At 45.4% G+C, this 13246-nt stretch overlaps 1 long non-coding RNA gene across 1 annotated transcript in view; it reads left to right on the forward strand.

Annotated features, from left to right (window-relative positions):
- Nucleotides 1–5800, forward strand: part of LOC111774547 (uncharacterized) — a 48851-nt gene extending 43051 nt beyond the window's left edge. Inside the window, exon 4 of the long non-coding RNA XR_011421116.1 lies at nt 5242–5800. This is a non-coding gene — a long non-coding RNA (uncharacterized lncRNA). The remainder of the gene's footprint in view (nt 1–5241) is intronic.
- The last annotated feature ends 7446 nt before the right edge of the window (nt 5801–13246 follow it).

A 13246-nucleotide genomic window follows, 5' to 3' on the forward strand; every position in this document is an offset into this window, starting at 1 on the left:
GTGTTGTTAGGCGCAGTCACGCTGCTGTAGGTTAGATCTGTGGGACTGAATCATCTTGCGTAACTGAAACTTTGTGCACTTTGACCAGCATCCCCCCATCTCTCCTTCCCCTCGGACCCTGGCAACCACTGTTCCCCTCTCTGCTTCTATGAAATGATAAAAGCATTAATATTTTGGAACATGAAAGTGGGGTGCTGCCACAACAAAAGCCTACGAGTTTAGGGGTGGCTTGGAACCGAGCAGTGGGCAGCGGCCGGGAGGACTGTGAGGGTGTGTTAGAGAAAGCTTAGGTTGCTTGAATAGACGCTGTGGAAGTCTGGTTCTGGACTCTGAGGACAGTGGCAGTGAGGGTTCAAGAGTAAGTGATGAATGTGTTATTAAAAACTGGAAGAGGGACATTCTTGGTATGGAGTGGCAGAGACTCAGCAATGCGATCATCTGCGGGAATACAGATGTGGGAAATTTGAATACATGTTTAATTAACTTGGTGATTTATTTAAGGAGATTCCTGAGCAAAGTGTTGAAGGTGCTGTTAATATAATGTGTGAGGAAAGAGGCTAACTGAGGGAGGGGTTCTCAAAAAAAGGGAGACAAGACTCACTGGTTTTGAAAATTCTCAGCCTCTCCTGATGGCAACAACACTAAAATTAAGAAATGTGTCCAGCCCCGTGGCCAAGTGGTTAAGTTCGCGCGCTCCGCTGCAGGCGGCCCAGTGTTTCGTTAGTTCGAATCCTGGGCACAGTCATGGCTCTGCTCATCAAACCACGCTGAGGCAGCGTCCCACATGCCACAACTAGAAGGACCCACAACGAAGAATATACAACTATTTACCGGGGGGCTTTGGGGAGAAAAAGGAAAAAAAAATAAAATCTTAAAAAAAAAAAAAAAAGAAATGGTTCCCGAGCAAAGAAGAAACCCATGACACCATCAGGAAAATGTTGTCTTGAGATGAAAGTGAGGGTTTGACTGTAAGACATTTGTTAAGATCTTAGAAAGTTCAAAGGTGATCCTTTAGAGAGATCTAGAATCTGCCTCTTAATCAAACAATAGGGTCTCCGTAAAGCTTACAAAATTATCTCTTATATTAAAGAAGTTTGCAGTTGTGGCTTTTATTTAATGAAGTGAACCTTAGTGTGATGTACTGGAGGTCCACAAAGAGACTGAGAGAATTATGTCAGCAGCAACACTGTCATCTTGAACTTAAAGAAATATAGACAACAAAATGAAATAAAGCATTTGGATCCCCCAGATTTTACAGGTAGGGAGCAAGCTGAGAAAACAACTCAGCTGCGAATATATGGTTGGGTTGTTTTTTCATGCATTCTCCACTCAGAGATGGAATTGAAAGCCATGAGAATTATTCCCAGGCCTTGAGTCCCGATCAAGAAACTTTCACTATTTGCCTGGCTGTGTTGGAGAGTTGCCATGGACCAGGGACTCCTCATGGATCTCATTTTCCTTCCTTTTGAACAAGAGTGTCTACAATCACCATCCAAAATCTGTTTAAACTTTGTATGGTGGTTTGTGGTGAGGAGCCAGTAACTTATCTGTTTAGTTTCAAAAGTCTAAAAATTGAGAGGAACTGTACACAGATGGCCACATTTAGGGAACTACACCAGAGGAGCTGCGTCCTCTTGTGGGCCTGACTTAGATGGCGAGATTCTGGACTTTGAGCTGATGATGTAACTCTGTAATGAGATGAGACTTTGGGGGTAATTTTTTGTGAAGCTTTAATAACTGGTAAAGTAGCCAAGGTCTTAGCATCGTATGAAGAGAGAAGTATTTGACATCTGCAATGCCAATTGAAAAATTTAAGAACTGGCAGATGTACTTTCGTGTGCGTTGTATTTCCCTTTGGGGGAGTGGGGAATGAAGTTGCAGTCATGGAAAGTTACTCTGCCAGTTTTGGTTGTGTTTAGTATTATTAGTGTTTTTAAGAATGCTAATCCACTGCTTGACTTCCCATCTTCCCTTCTGTGCCTCTGGACCTCTCAGAAATCCCCTATCTGATAGCCCAAGATTATCACTATCCTAAAATACTGACACACATTTGAGTCTGTTCTCGTTAACTAAAAATCTCATCCAGTAAGAATTACCTAACCCAGATCACAGTGATTACAAACTAGAATCTTTACTGTATAAAGATAGGATTTTCTAAAACCTGAAAAAGATTTTATGAAAGCCATTTGACCTACTTCAGTAAACAAGCTTTGTTTACTGTCAATTAATAGCTACTCTTAATTAGCATACCATCTTGCATATTCACTAAAGTCAGCATGATCTTCTCAGAACCACTTTGTCAACCTTTGTGGACATTCAGGAAGAACCAAATATTTTTTAAGAAATATTTACTTCCTAGAGATCTTATATTTGAGCAGCACTTGTAACTGTAGGGGAGGAAGAGCACTCTAGGTCCTTTTGGCCAGGCTATGAGTTAAATTGACATGAAACAGAATAACAGGAGAAAATCAAAGCTTTATAACATGTGTCTGTGGGACACCGACACACTCAGGAAAACTGAACGACTGGCCAAAATGGCCGAGCTGCCAGCTTAAATACCATCTTCAGCTAAAGACAAAGGAGGATGTTGCAGATAGCGGTTTGGGACTTCAAACAGGAGGCAGACAATTCACATGGAAATGGAAAGTAAATGTTTGGTAGACAGACCTTTGATAAAAGTGGGCTTAGCAAGGACCCTCCCAGTCTACTGGATACCCAGAGTTATCTATGGTGATGGCCTTTATTTTAAATTTCTTTTACACAGTTAGGGGGAAGGTCAAAGTTTCTTTCAGAGTCTTTCGTTCTTAAAAATAATCAAGCCAAAGAGACACATTTTGAGGTGGCCAATTCTGTTCCCTCACATAACTCTTCTATGAACTTTCGCGTCTCCTTTCCAATCTGATCTTCAAGACAACTCTGTGAGATAACCTCGGCAAGTGACATCATCCTTGTTTCCGAGTGGGTGAAATCTCTCTGGAATGCAGACATCATAGTGGAGGTATGGCCGCCCCGTCCAGGCTCACGTGGAGCTCCCACCTGGGTCAGAAGGGGCGGTTTTTCTGTTCATGCTCTAAACCCCCAAAAGGTGTCCAGACTCACCACCTTTGCTCATGGTGTTTGTCTGTGTCTGAGACCATTGGATGGAGAGACATGCACAGGTGAAGGGCTGTGGGCAGGGGGTCCCCACTCAAGGGATGTCAGCACCGAGTTGTCTACGTGCTACAGCGGAGCAAGGGCTGACCCTCCTGCCCCCGGAGCAGTCCCCAGCCCCTCTCATCTCTTTCCCCTCTAGTGTCAGCCACCCCTCTTCCTTCTGACCACTCCTTGCTCCAGCCCACTCTTTTCCAGTCTTTGGGATCAGGAAAGCCCCTTCACAGGCAGGCATCTGGAATTTTCTGTCTCAAAAATGTATGTCTTTTTGAAGCTTTCTTCCTCTCCCACATGTACTGTGGGAGAGAAAGATGCCATACAGGATACATGCAAGGGAGAGAGAAAAGGAAACATTCCTAAAAATATACAGATTCATATTTGAAATATGATCCTACTTCATATCCTAGAACCTCATGTGAGTATGACTATGTGTCAACTAAGGCTCTTGGTTCTGACCAAGATGGCTTTAATGTGTCACCTTAACTAAAGTTTATACTGGCTCCCCCTGCCTCCAGCCAGGACCTCTCTCTCAAAGCTCTTACAGAATCCAGGTGGCCTAACCACAGAGGCCCCTCCCTTCCCTTTTCTTAGAGCATTTACTTTGGAAAACTTGTCATTGTGCATTCTTTCTCTGCCCCTTTGAAATGTAAATCTTTTAAAAAGTCTCTTGCCAGATTTACAAGCCTGAATGCTTTTCTCAGAGACAGGGGAGCTAGCCCTTTGACTTGTAATCACCAAGGATGGTGCCTGTCTCCCTCCCAGTCTCTGTGGGAGGGAAGGAGCCTAACCTGGGTGGGAGGCTTTCTCTGAGCTGTGCATCACCTCCTGTCATGAAGATGTGAGGAAGTTTACTTCTCCTTTGGGTAACGCCAATCAGCAAACACAGATGGTCTGGTGTTCCCTCTCATCCTCACACTTAAAAATCCCCCAGCCTTTGTTTCAGTGCAGTTGAGCTCATACTGAATTCCAGACTGTCTCCTCTATTGCAATAGCCTTGAATAAAGTCTTCCTTATCTGCTTAAATTTGGTGCAATTTCTGCTTGATGATTGCAAGCAACAGAAACGGGCTCTGGCCACTGAATAAAAGGAACATGATTAGAAGGATGTGTAGACACAGTCATGTGGAAAGATGGTAGAAGACCAGTGCTGGGGATGGCAGGGACCAGCAATGCTCCAGAGGGTGAGGAAAGAGGAAAAGGAAACCTGGCATATTCTGTCCAGGTGACCACCACAAAGACCATGTCAGCCACCTCTGCCTCTGCCATCACTCTGCTGTGATGACCCCATGAAAAATGACCCCCAAGTGACCACTCTGGCCTCGAGTCACTCACTAAAGATTCAGAGTCCCAGGACTATGGGATTTGGTCAAATGTAGGTCACTTGCCCACCCCTGGCTCTGGTAGGGGCAGAAATGGGAAGAATCTGCCCCATGGTTTCTGTGGGGGAGGTACCCACTGGGAGCCAGCACCAGGAGTCACTCTCCCTCTCCCACCAGGACCACACACAGTGAGGGAGAGGTTGAACCTGGGGGATTTAGTGTGTGTGCCTGTCGGCTGTTTGCTTTATGGCCCAGCCAATTTCTCAACCTTGGAAGACCTGTTCATTGCCTACCTCGCCACCATGATCCCTTTTATTTGCATCCTCGCAAACCCAAATTTGTGTAGGGAGCCGGCAGAGCTCCTCCGGAGGGTGACACAGAGTTGGCTCAAACAACATGTGTGTGTCAGACACTCTGCGAGCCCCTTTGGGTCCCCTCAGTCTCACCTGCATCTGGGGACTTCAGCTGCTCATTCCTCTCCATTTGAATGACCTGCACAGAGTGGGCTTGGACTGACATCATCAGCGTCAACCCATATGCTTCTCCTGACCATGCCATGTGGGCACAACTTGGCACACCTTTCAGAAGGACCATGAGATGTGGCTCCTGTCCCCTGCCCCAGGTGTCCTGAGATGTGAGATGTTGCAGGAGTGAGGACCGCTCAACACCCACACGTGCACACTCAGGGGTACTGGGGTCCACGTGCATGGGGTGAAACTTTGACCAATAGGAGGTGGGAGCTAGGGGTAAATTCTTTTTCCTTTTTCCCTCAGCAGGGACCACTCCAAGACCTCCTCCTTCCCACATCGTCTCAGAAGCCAGGCCTGCAAAGTGGAGCAATCAGTCTTGCTAGATGCCGGGCCACAACCAGCTTGGCAAAGACCTCCCCCCACCCCTCACTCCTTTTCCCCTCTCTCTTGCCTCCCTGGGTTTGCATGGCCTAATAAAGAAAGCCTGCTCAGACACCAATGTGGTCACACCCCCTCCATCATTGGTGGGCCTGTGGCCCAGTTGGTCTAGTTAGACTTCAGGAAGTGTCTCCTGGGGAGAGTCTCCCTTCCAAAATAGAAACCCAAACTCCACAGGCAGGTTTGCTGCCCTTTTGCCCTTCTCCCTTCCATCTGCCTGGAACACAGATATGATACCGGGAGGTGCAGCAGCCATTTTGCCACCAAGACATGACCAGCCAACCTGCTAATGATGGGTCAGAAAATGGAAGAATCTTGGGTTCTTGTGACAGAATTGAGCCAATACACAAATCCTGGGCTCCCTACCTCAACACTCCTTGTTATGTGAGTCAAATAAACCCTTATTTGTTTAAGCTAACTCTAATAAGCTGTTTCGTTAATTCTGCCAAATCCGACCTAATACACTAGACCTGACTCTTTCTCATCTCTGTGAATGTTTTAGTCCCTCCCAAATGCACACTAGCTTCCTTCGTCAGAGATGGAGAAGGTGTCGAGAGGCAGTTTCTCCTGGGCTCCTGAGTTCTCACCATTGAAGGGCACACGTGGGAGATGAAGATGAGGACCCCTTTCCCAGCCATGTCAGGATTTTCATTTTCAGTGCCTGGCTCCCTCCAGCTCATGTTAATGACTCATCTTCCCGTCGCCTCCTCCACCCTCCCACCGCACAGGCTAATTCAGAGCACCAACCCCCACAGCAAACTGCATTGTCTCGTCCTATCTGTTTGCCAGTGAGGAGCCTAACGGGGTCACATAGGTAGTATAATTGCTATCTCATGCCCCTGAGCCACCAAATAAATTGAGTTTGATCGGATTCTCACTTCACAAAGCAGGCTCAGTAAGGTGACCCAAAATAATCATGTCCGTTTTTGTTCAAGAGTGCTTCCACATTTTGGTTTGTTTGTGTAATTAAAGATGCGTCTCTGGACATTTTGGTAGAACCTGGAACCTTTAACTTAGAAGCCTTTGCTCCACTCTGCAGTGTTGGAGAAAATATCTTTAAAGTGGTCAAGACTAAGGAGTTCTTATTCTGTATCTGTAAAAGTAGAAGCTGTCAAAGATCCTGAATTCCTAAAACTTGACCCAAAGGAGAGGACAAGGTCTCAAGAGCAAGACACACAATTGCTGTAGGTTTATCAGCCATCTCTTTGAACGTCTTGAATTCTGTTATGATCCAGTTCATGTTTGTGATGAAGCTTGCGGTAAATGTGTACATGAATTGAATAAAAACAGTGCAATCGAAGTCATGGTTGAGGAGTTCAAACACATATTTAAAATTGCTTAGACGCTTCCGTCAGAGCATATACCTCTTTTTCTTATGGAAAAACCAATTGCAATGGGTCCCACTTACAAAGCCACCAGTAAAGTATAATTTCTTCACCTGATTAAGTCAGTCAAGTCTTGAGTGGCATCTCCAGGGCTCATGAACGGCGTCATCTGGCCATATTGATCAGAAGCTGGCCAGCCTGACGGAGTTTAATGCTGATGAAATTATTCTACTGAGTCTGATCTCTGAGGACGGAAGTGGATGCTGTGCAGACAGGCTGTATCCGACTTTCCCGTGATGACTCAGTCTACTTGCAAGAGCGTGAAGTTGGCACCGGCACTAGGAACCAGCCAGATGTCAAAGGCTCTGCTGGTTTAATTCTCTGTCATTCCAACCATCTTGGTTTTAGGATGTTGTCTAGATGTGCAAAAATTTTGCAAATACAGTGAAAGTGGCTACAGTGTATAAAACCACCTCTCACTAAGGTCTTACAGAAAAACAATTCCTCTCCGTCTCAGAGAGGGAAATACAAAAATCACAGATGTTGGGATTCAGACAGACCTGGGTTCCTAGTCTTGCTCTGTCAACGTCCAGCTGTGTGCTCTTGAGCAAGTGACTAAACCTGTCTGGGCCTTGGTTATATTATCTGTAAAATGGGACAAATAATAGCCTCTGGTAGGGGTACTATGCTGGATTAAATGAGACGTTTCATTTAAAGGGCCCAGTGCATACCAGCTGCTCCTTCATTCTCCTCAGCTCCCTCCAAGTTATCATCACCAAATTAGATTTGCTGCTGGGGAAATACAGTGCTTTACTTCCTAAAGGTCAAATAAATTAAAGTAAACAGATTAAACTTTTAGAATTTGCAGGTGTTTGGAGATTGTCTGGGGCTAGACGCTTACTTTACAGATACAGGAAAAAGAGAGCCGATGAGGACAGATGACCTGCTTGAAGTCACAGCCAGTCAGCAGCAAAGCCTGGCTGAGCGTGCAGGTCCAAACAGTCCTGCGCCCGAGCATTTGGCTCAGTCACAGGAAACTCACTGGCACGGCTCAAAGGACATTTAATATTGAGTATCTCATATAACAAGAGGACAGCTCCAAGGCTGATTAAGTGTGTAGCCCAGTGACATCATCAAAACTCAGGCTTCCCCCATCTTTTGGTCATACCATCCCATACATCAACCTTGTCATCAGACCAACTCCCTCGCCATGCCAAGTTCAGGGTGCTGCAGCCCCTCTGACCGTGCCCACAGGAGGAAGACCCGTCCAGGCGTGATTAGCGTCAGGTAGAACAGACCGGCTACTCTTGAGGCATGAAGGGAACTTTGAGGGTTTGGAATGTACTATGCGCAGTGTAAAGGGCCAGTGAAAGAGGAGTTGCTTATTTCTGCTTCCAGCCCACTTTCCATTTAAGGCCATATTTTGTCCAAAATTTTAAAAATACAAGTGAGATATCAGGAGGTCTACACTAAACAAAAGAAAGCTTGAGCATCTGTATTAATATCAGGCTAAGTAGACTTCAGAGCAAGAGATATTATCAGGATAATGAGGGAGATCATGGCAAAGGGGTCAATTCTGGGAGGAGACACAATCCTAAAGTGCATGCATCCAATGACAGGGACTGACCTCTGGGCGTCAGGAGGTTGACTGCCATTTAACTGAAAAACTCAGCTCTAAACACTTTATCCAAGAGGGTGCCTGTTCTTTCCCCCAAGCCTCTGTGATCCTGCCAGCGGTCCAGAGGGGATACTGACAATTGGGACAATGCAATGTTTGCACTTTTCTCTCTGTTAGTACTTGCTCAGTAACAAATGCACGCAGAAGGAAATGAACAAGCACCCGTGTAATCTATGTTCAACAAATATAAGGAAAATAACTCCTTGCAAAATTGACAAACAAAACATCTCCACTTAGTGTATCTGCAGCAACACCAAGGACTATTACCTGGGGACAAATAGCCAAAGCTGTCCACCCATCACTGCCCCTCTGGACTCTGCCTTCACCTAAAGCTGACACAGACACCGTGGAGGTGGGGCTATTTGCAAATGCTGTGGCTCTCTCTCCTTTCAAGCAGTTAGCAGGGTTGCACTTCCACAATCCTTTTGAATTTAAGCATGGTCATACGATTTGTGCTGGCTCAAGAAATGCAAGTGGAAATGGTGTGGGTCCCTTCTGGGTGGAAACTCTAATGCCCAGCGCATGCTCTGTCACATTCTCTTCTCCCTCTGCCACAGCAATGTCCCATGTCACAGCTGCTCCATCTGCCTGGGTTCCAGAGAGGGTGACAATGACACAGAGCAGAGCACTCAGCTGACGGGCGATGGACATGTAGCATGAGGGAGAGAGAAGCTTCTTTTAAGCCACTGATACCTTGGGGTTCTTTCTTATCACAGAGTGGCCAAGCCTGTCCTAGGTAATAAAGACAGCAAGTTGTAACAAGGAGTCTGTTTTCTGTTGCTGCCATAACAAATCCTTACAAGTTTAGGCACTTACAGCCACACAGCTGTATTATGTGACAGCTTTGTAAGCTCAGAAGCCCAGTGGGCTCAGCTGGTTGAGTCTCACAAGGCTCATTACTGAGCAATGGGCTTGCTCTGCTTTCTGCGATCCGAACCAATTAATCATGAGTTAGAGATCGAGAAAGGAAGCTTTTATTTGATTAGTGGGCATAATTGGAAGATGGGAGACAAATGTCTCAAAAAAATTGTCTTAAAGAATTATGGAATCTTGAGGCAGTTATATAGGGAAAATGGGCAGTAAGGAGGGCCTTCAGTCATGATGGTCTCCAGGGTCCCTCATTGTTCTTTTCTTCCGTCGGTGATGATGAATATCCCATAGGTGTTCCTTCTTCCTAGAGGTCTTCTTATTCCTTGGGAAAACTTGTTAGTATTGTTAAGAACAAAGCTCTCAGAGCACATCAGCAGGGGTATGTGCACAGGATCAGGGCCAGAAAATCATGAAAGCATGTAGTGATTTATAAGGATTACATGCTGGAAGGCTTTTAACTAGGAAAGGGTCATTTAGTGTGACAAGATGGCCTCATTTATGTTCATTTACAGGTGAAATCAAGATGTCGGCAGGACTGTGTTCCTTTCTGGAGCCTCTGGGGAAGAATGCATTTCCTTGCTCATTCAGATTGTGGGAAACATTCAGTTCCCCGTGGTTTTAGGACTGAGGTCTCCACTTTCCTGTTGAAGCTCCCAGAGGCTTCTGCATTCCTTGGCTTGTGGTCCCCTTCCTCCATCTTCAGAGCCAGCAACTGTGGGTCAAGTCTTCACACCTAGAATCCTTCCCACCTCTTCTTCTGTCCTGGCATCACTCTCGCTCACTCTCTGCCTTCCTCTCCCTTTTATAAGTGCTCACATGATTACTTTGGACTCGCCTGGACAGCCCAGGATAATCTCCCTACTTTAAGGTCACAAATCCTAATTCCCCGTGCAGAGTTCCCTTTGCCATGAGAGGCACCCTATTCTCTGGTTGCAGGGATTAGCATGTGCGTGTCTTGGGGGAGGGGGAGCTTTGTTCTGCCTGCTGCACTTGGGGTTAACTAGTTTCTTCTTGGTAGGATCTCCTTTTTGTTTGCCACCCCAAATTTTGGGTTCTGTGTATGACATATACTAAATAAATATAATCAATTGATTGAAAGATAATTAAGCCAGTTGCGATAAAGCACTATGATTGTGCTGGAATGAGGAGGCACATCAAATGCAGCTGTGTGAGAGGAAAGAGTGAATTTACAAGAAGTGGTGTTTTGTATAAATTAGGATTGGATACTGTGATAATGTGATATGATAAGAAATATATATTTTGGTCTTTGTCCCCAGTTCCTGATACAGAGCTCCTAAATCTCTTGGAACTTCCTGGGTGAAAGGAGCATCTTCTGTTCTCATGAGGAGACTCCTGGTGAGCTCCTGGATGGTGGCTGGTCACCAGAAAGACCAAGCCGTGATTAGCAGCTTTGAACTTTCAGCCTCAGAGAAGGGAGAGGGGTTGGAAATTGACTTGATAACCTATCATGTGTACATGATGAAGCCTCTATAAAAATCTCTAAAATACGAGGTTCAGAGAGCCTCCAGGTTGGTGAACACATGGCGGTGCTGGGAGGGTGGTGCACCGGGGGAGGGTGTGGAAGCTCCTCACCCCTCCCCACACAGCTTGCCCTACGCATCCCTTCCATCTGGCTGTGGTGAGTTATATCCTGTTATAACATACTGATAATCTAGTAAGTAAACTGTTTTCCTGAGTTCTGTGAGTCATTAAAGGAAATTCCATGGAGGGGTTGTGAGAACCTCCAATTTATAGCCGGTTGGCCAGAAGCACAGGTGATAAGCTGAACATGTGATTGATGTGTTGAAGTGGGGGCGATCTTGTGAGACTGAGCCCTTCATCTGTGGGATCTGATGCTAACTCCAGGTGGATAGTGTCAGAACCGAGTGGAATTGTAGGACACCCCCTTGGTGTCCACAGAGAATTAGACAATCTCTTGGTGGGAAAAACAATCACAGGTTTGTTGGACAAAGGAGTGAGTGTGAGGGTAAAGAAAAACACAGAAGAAAGTTTTTCCCAACTCCAATGCTGTATCTTTGAGGAAGTATGTATGGAGGCAGACTGGTGACATGGTTTGAAATGTGGCCTCTACAGCCAAAATGCCCAAGTTAGAATTCCATGTCTTCTAATTACTGGTTTTTATAAACTAAACTCTTCTGTGTCTACATTTCTCCACCTTCAAAAAGGATTAGGGAAGATGGTAAGCTGACAGGGTTGTCTAGAAGATTCAGTGGATTAATACTTGTAAAACCAGCTCTTAAGAAGGGGCATCTGTGTGTTAACTCAGTGTAATGTGTGCAAATTGAAGAAAGGCAACGTCTTTCTTCCCTTATGCATTAACTTAATTTGTAACAAAATCTGAGCTCTATTATGTGAATTTGACACTAAAGGCATGGTTTTCTGATCTTGAACCCAGACTGGAAGGTGGTGAGGGGACAATCCAGGCTGCTGACGGTCTGCCAAGACTTGTTCCTCAAGCAGTGACCAAGAGGGAACAGGCTAAGGAACAAGAGTGGGCACTTGGGCGTCCGTCCTAAAAGTTGATTGCACAGATAAAAGTAACCTGCATCTTATCAAAGGAAGCAGGGCTACAGTGACCCCTCTGGGGACAGTGATGTCCACAGAGGCTGAGAGCAAACCACTCTGGGTGCTTTCCTGCACTTTTCAGTAGAAGTGATAAATCACTGTTTCTCCTTTGTTCAAGGCAGAAAAATCTAGTTGGCGAGAGGTGACACAGAGGGGTGACATAGGAAGGGAGAGTCAGCACAGGTCATCAAGATACCCTGTACAAGTGACAGGAATGATTTCCAGGTAGTTCTTCACACAAATGATCCTGGTGCAGGGATTACAGATGTGGGCTCTGAGGACAGACCACCTCTATCCAAATCCCAGCCCCACCAGGCACTCCCAGTGTCACCCTGGGCAGCTTAATGAACCTCCTTAAATCTGGGTTCCTTGCCTGTAAAATGGGGGTACTAGGAGCACACGCACAGAAGTGTGTATGAGGACCACCTGACTTAACCCAAACCTTACATTTAGAACAGTGTCCTACTTGATGCAAGTGCTCAGTAAATATTGTCACTATTATTATTACCGCTACGTGGTTTATGCTCGGCATTTCTCAATCTAGATTCCCTTGTCAACTAATGAGGCACAAACTGCAAGAGAAGCAAAAAGTTTATTTGGGGTCTCAAGAATTGCAATTTGGGAAATACAGATTTGAGTAGAAACTCAAATGTGCTTTGATTACAAGAGAGGGGCTCAGAGTTTCACGGGAAAAAGCAAGGACGATGAGGCGAGTTGTGTCAAGGAGGAGTTCATCGGCGCTTGATGAGGTGAGGCTCGGTCTGCGCTTGATAGATTGGCTTGAGAGTCATCAGGAAAAGGCTAGACTTGTACTTCATTGTTTCATCAGTGAAGTCCAGTCCTGCCCTCACAGACAGGATATTCATGTCCTTACTGATTCTTGGAACGTTGGCAGTCTGGTCCAGCTTGGAAGATAAAGAAAACAAGAAGTGCAAGGCAATTTGTCTGAAATAGCTGTTCTGGTTCTATTTTAATGTGTCTCCACTCATGTCATCTTTCATACCTTCATTGCTAAAACGGGTCATGACACTACGCAAACGCACAAGATTCATTCATTTGACAACTGTTTACTTGAGTGTACACACTGTTGACGTTGAGAATTCAGGGGACAGCAACTAGGATGCCACCCACACTGAGCTTACATTTTAGATGGGAGGAGGAGGCAGACAGAGGAGTCGAAGACAGACTATAAGCAAATAACTAAATACATAAACATGATAATAGACAGTGAATTTCCCATTCAACAAATGCCAGTAAATAGTGGTTACGTTCTCTGTGTCTAAATTCCCTCACTTTAAAAAGGAATAATGAAAATAGCAGCCTGTGGGGGTTGTCGTGAGGGTTAAACGGATTAATAGATGTAAAACTAGGTCATGAGAAGGATGGACAGACTGGGGGGATAAAGCGGTCT

The sequence above is a fragment of the Equus caballus genome, chromosome 8 (assembly GCF_041296265.1).
Source record: "Equus caballus isolate H_3958 breed thoroughbred chromosome 8, TB-T2T, whole genome shotgun sequence".
Lineage (NCBI taxonomy): Eukaryota > Metazoa > Chordata > Mammalia > Perissodactyla > Equidae > Equus > Equus caballus.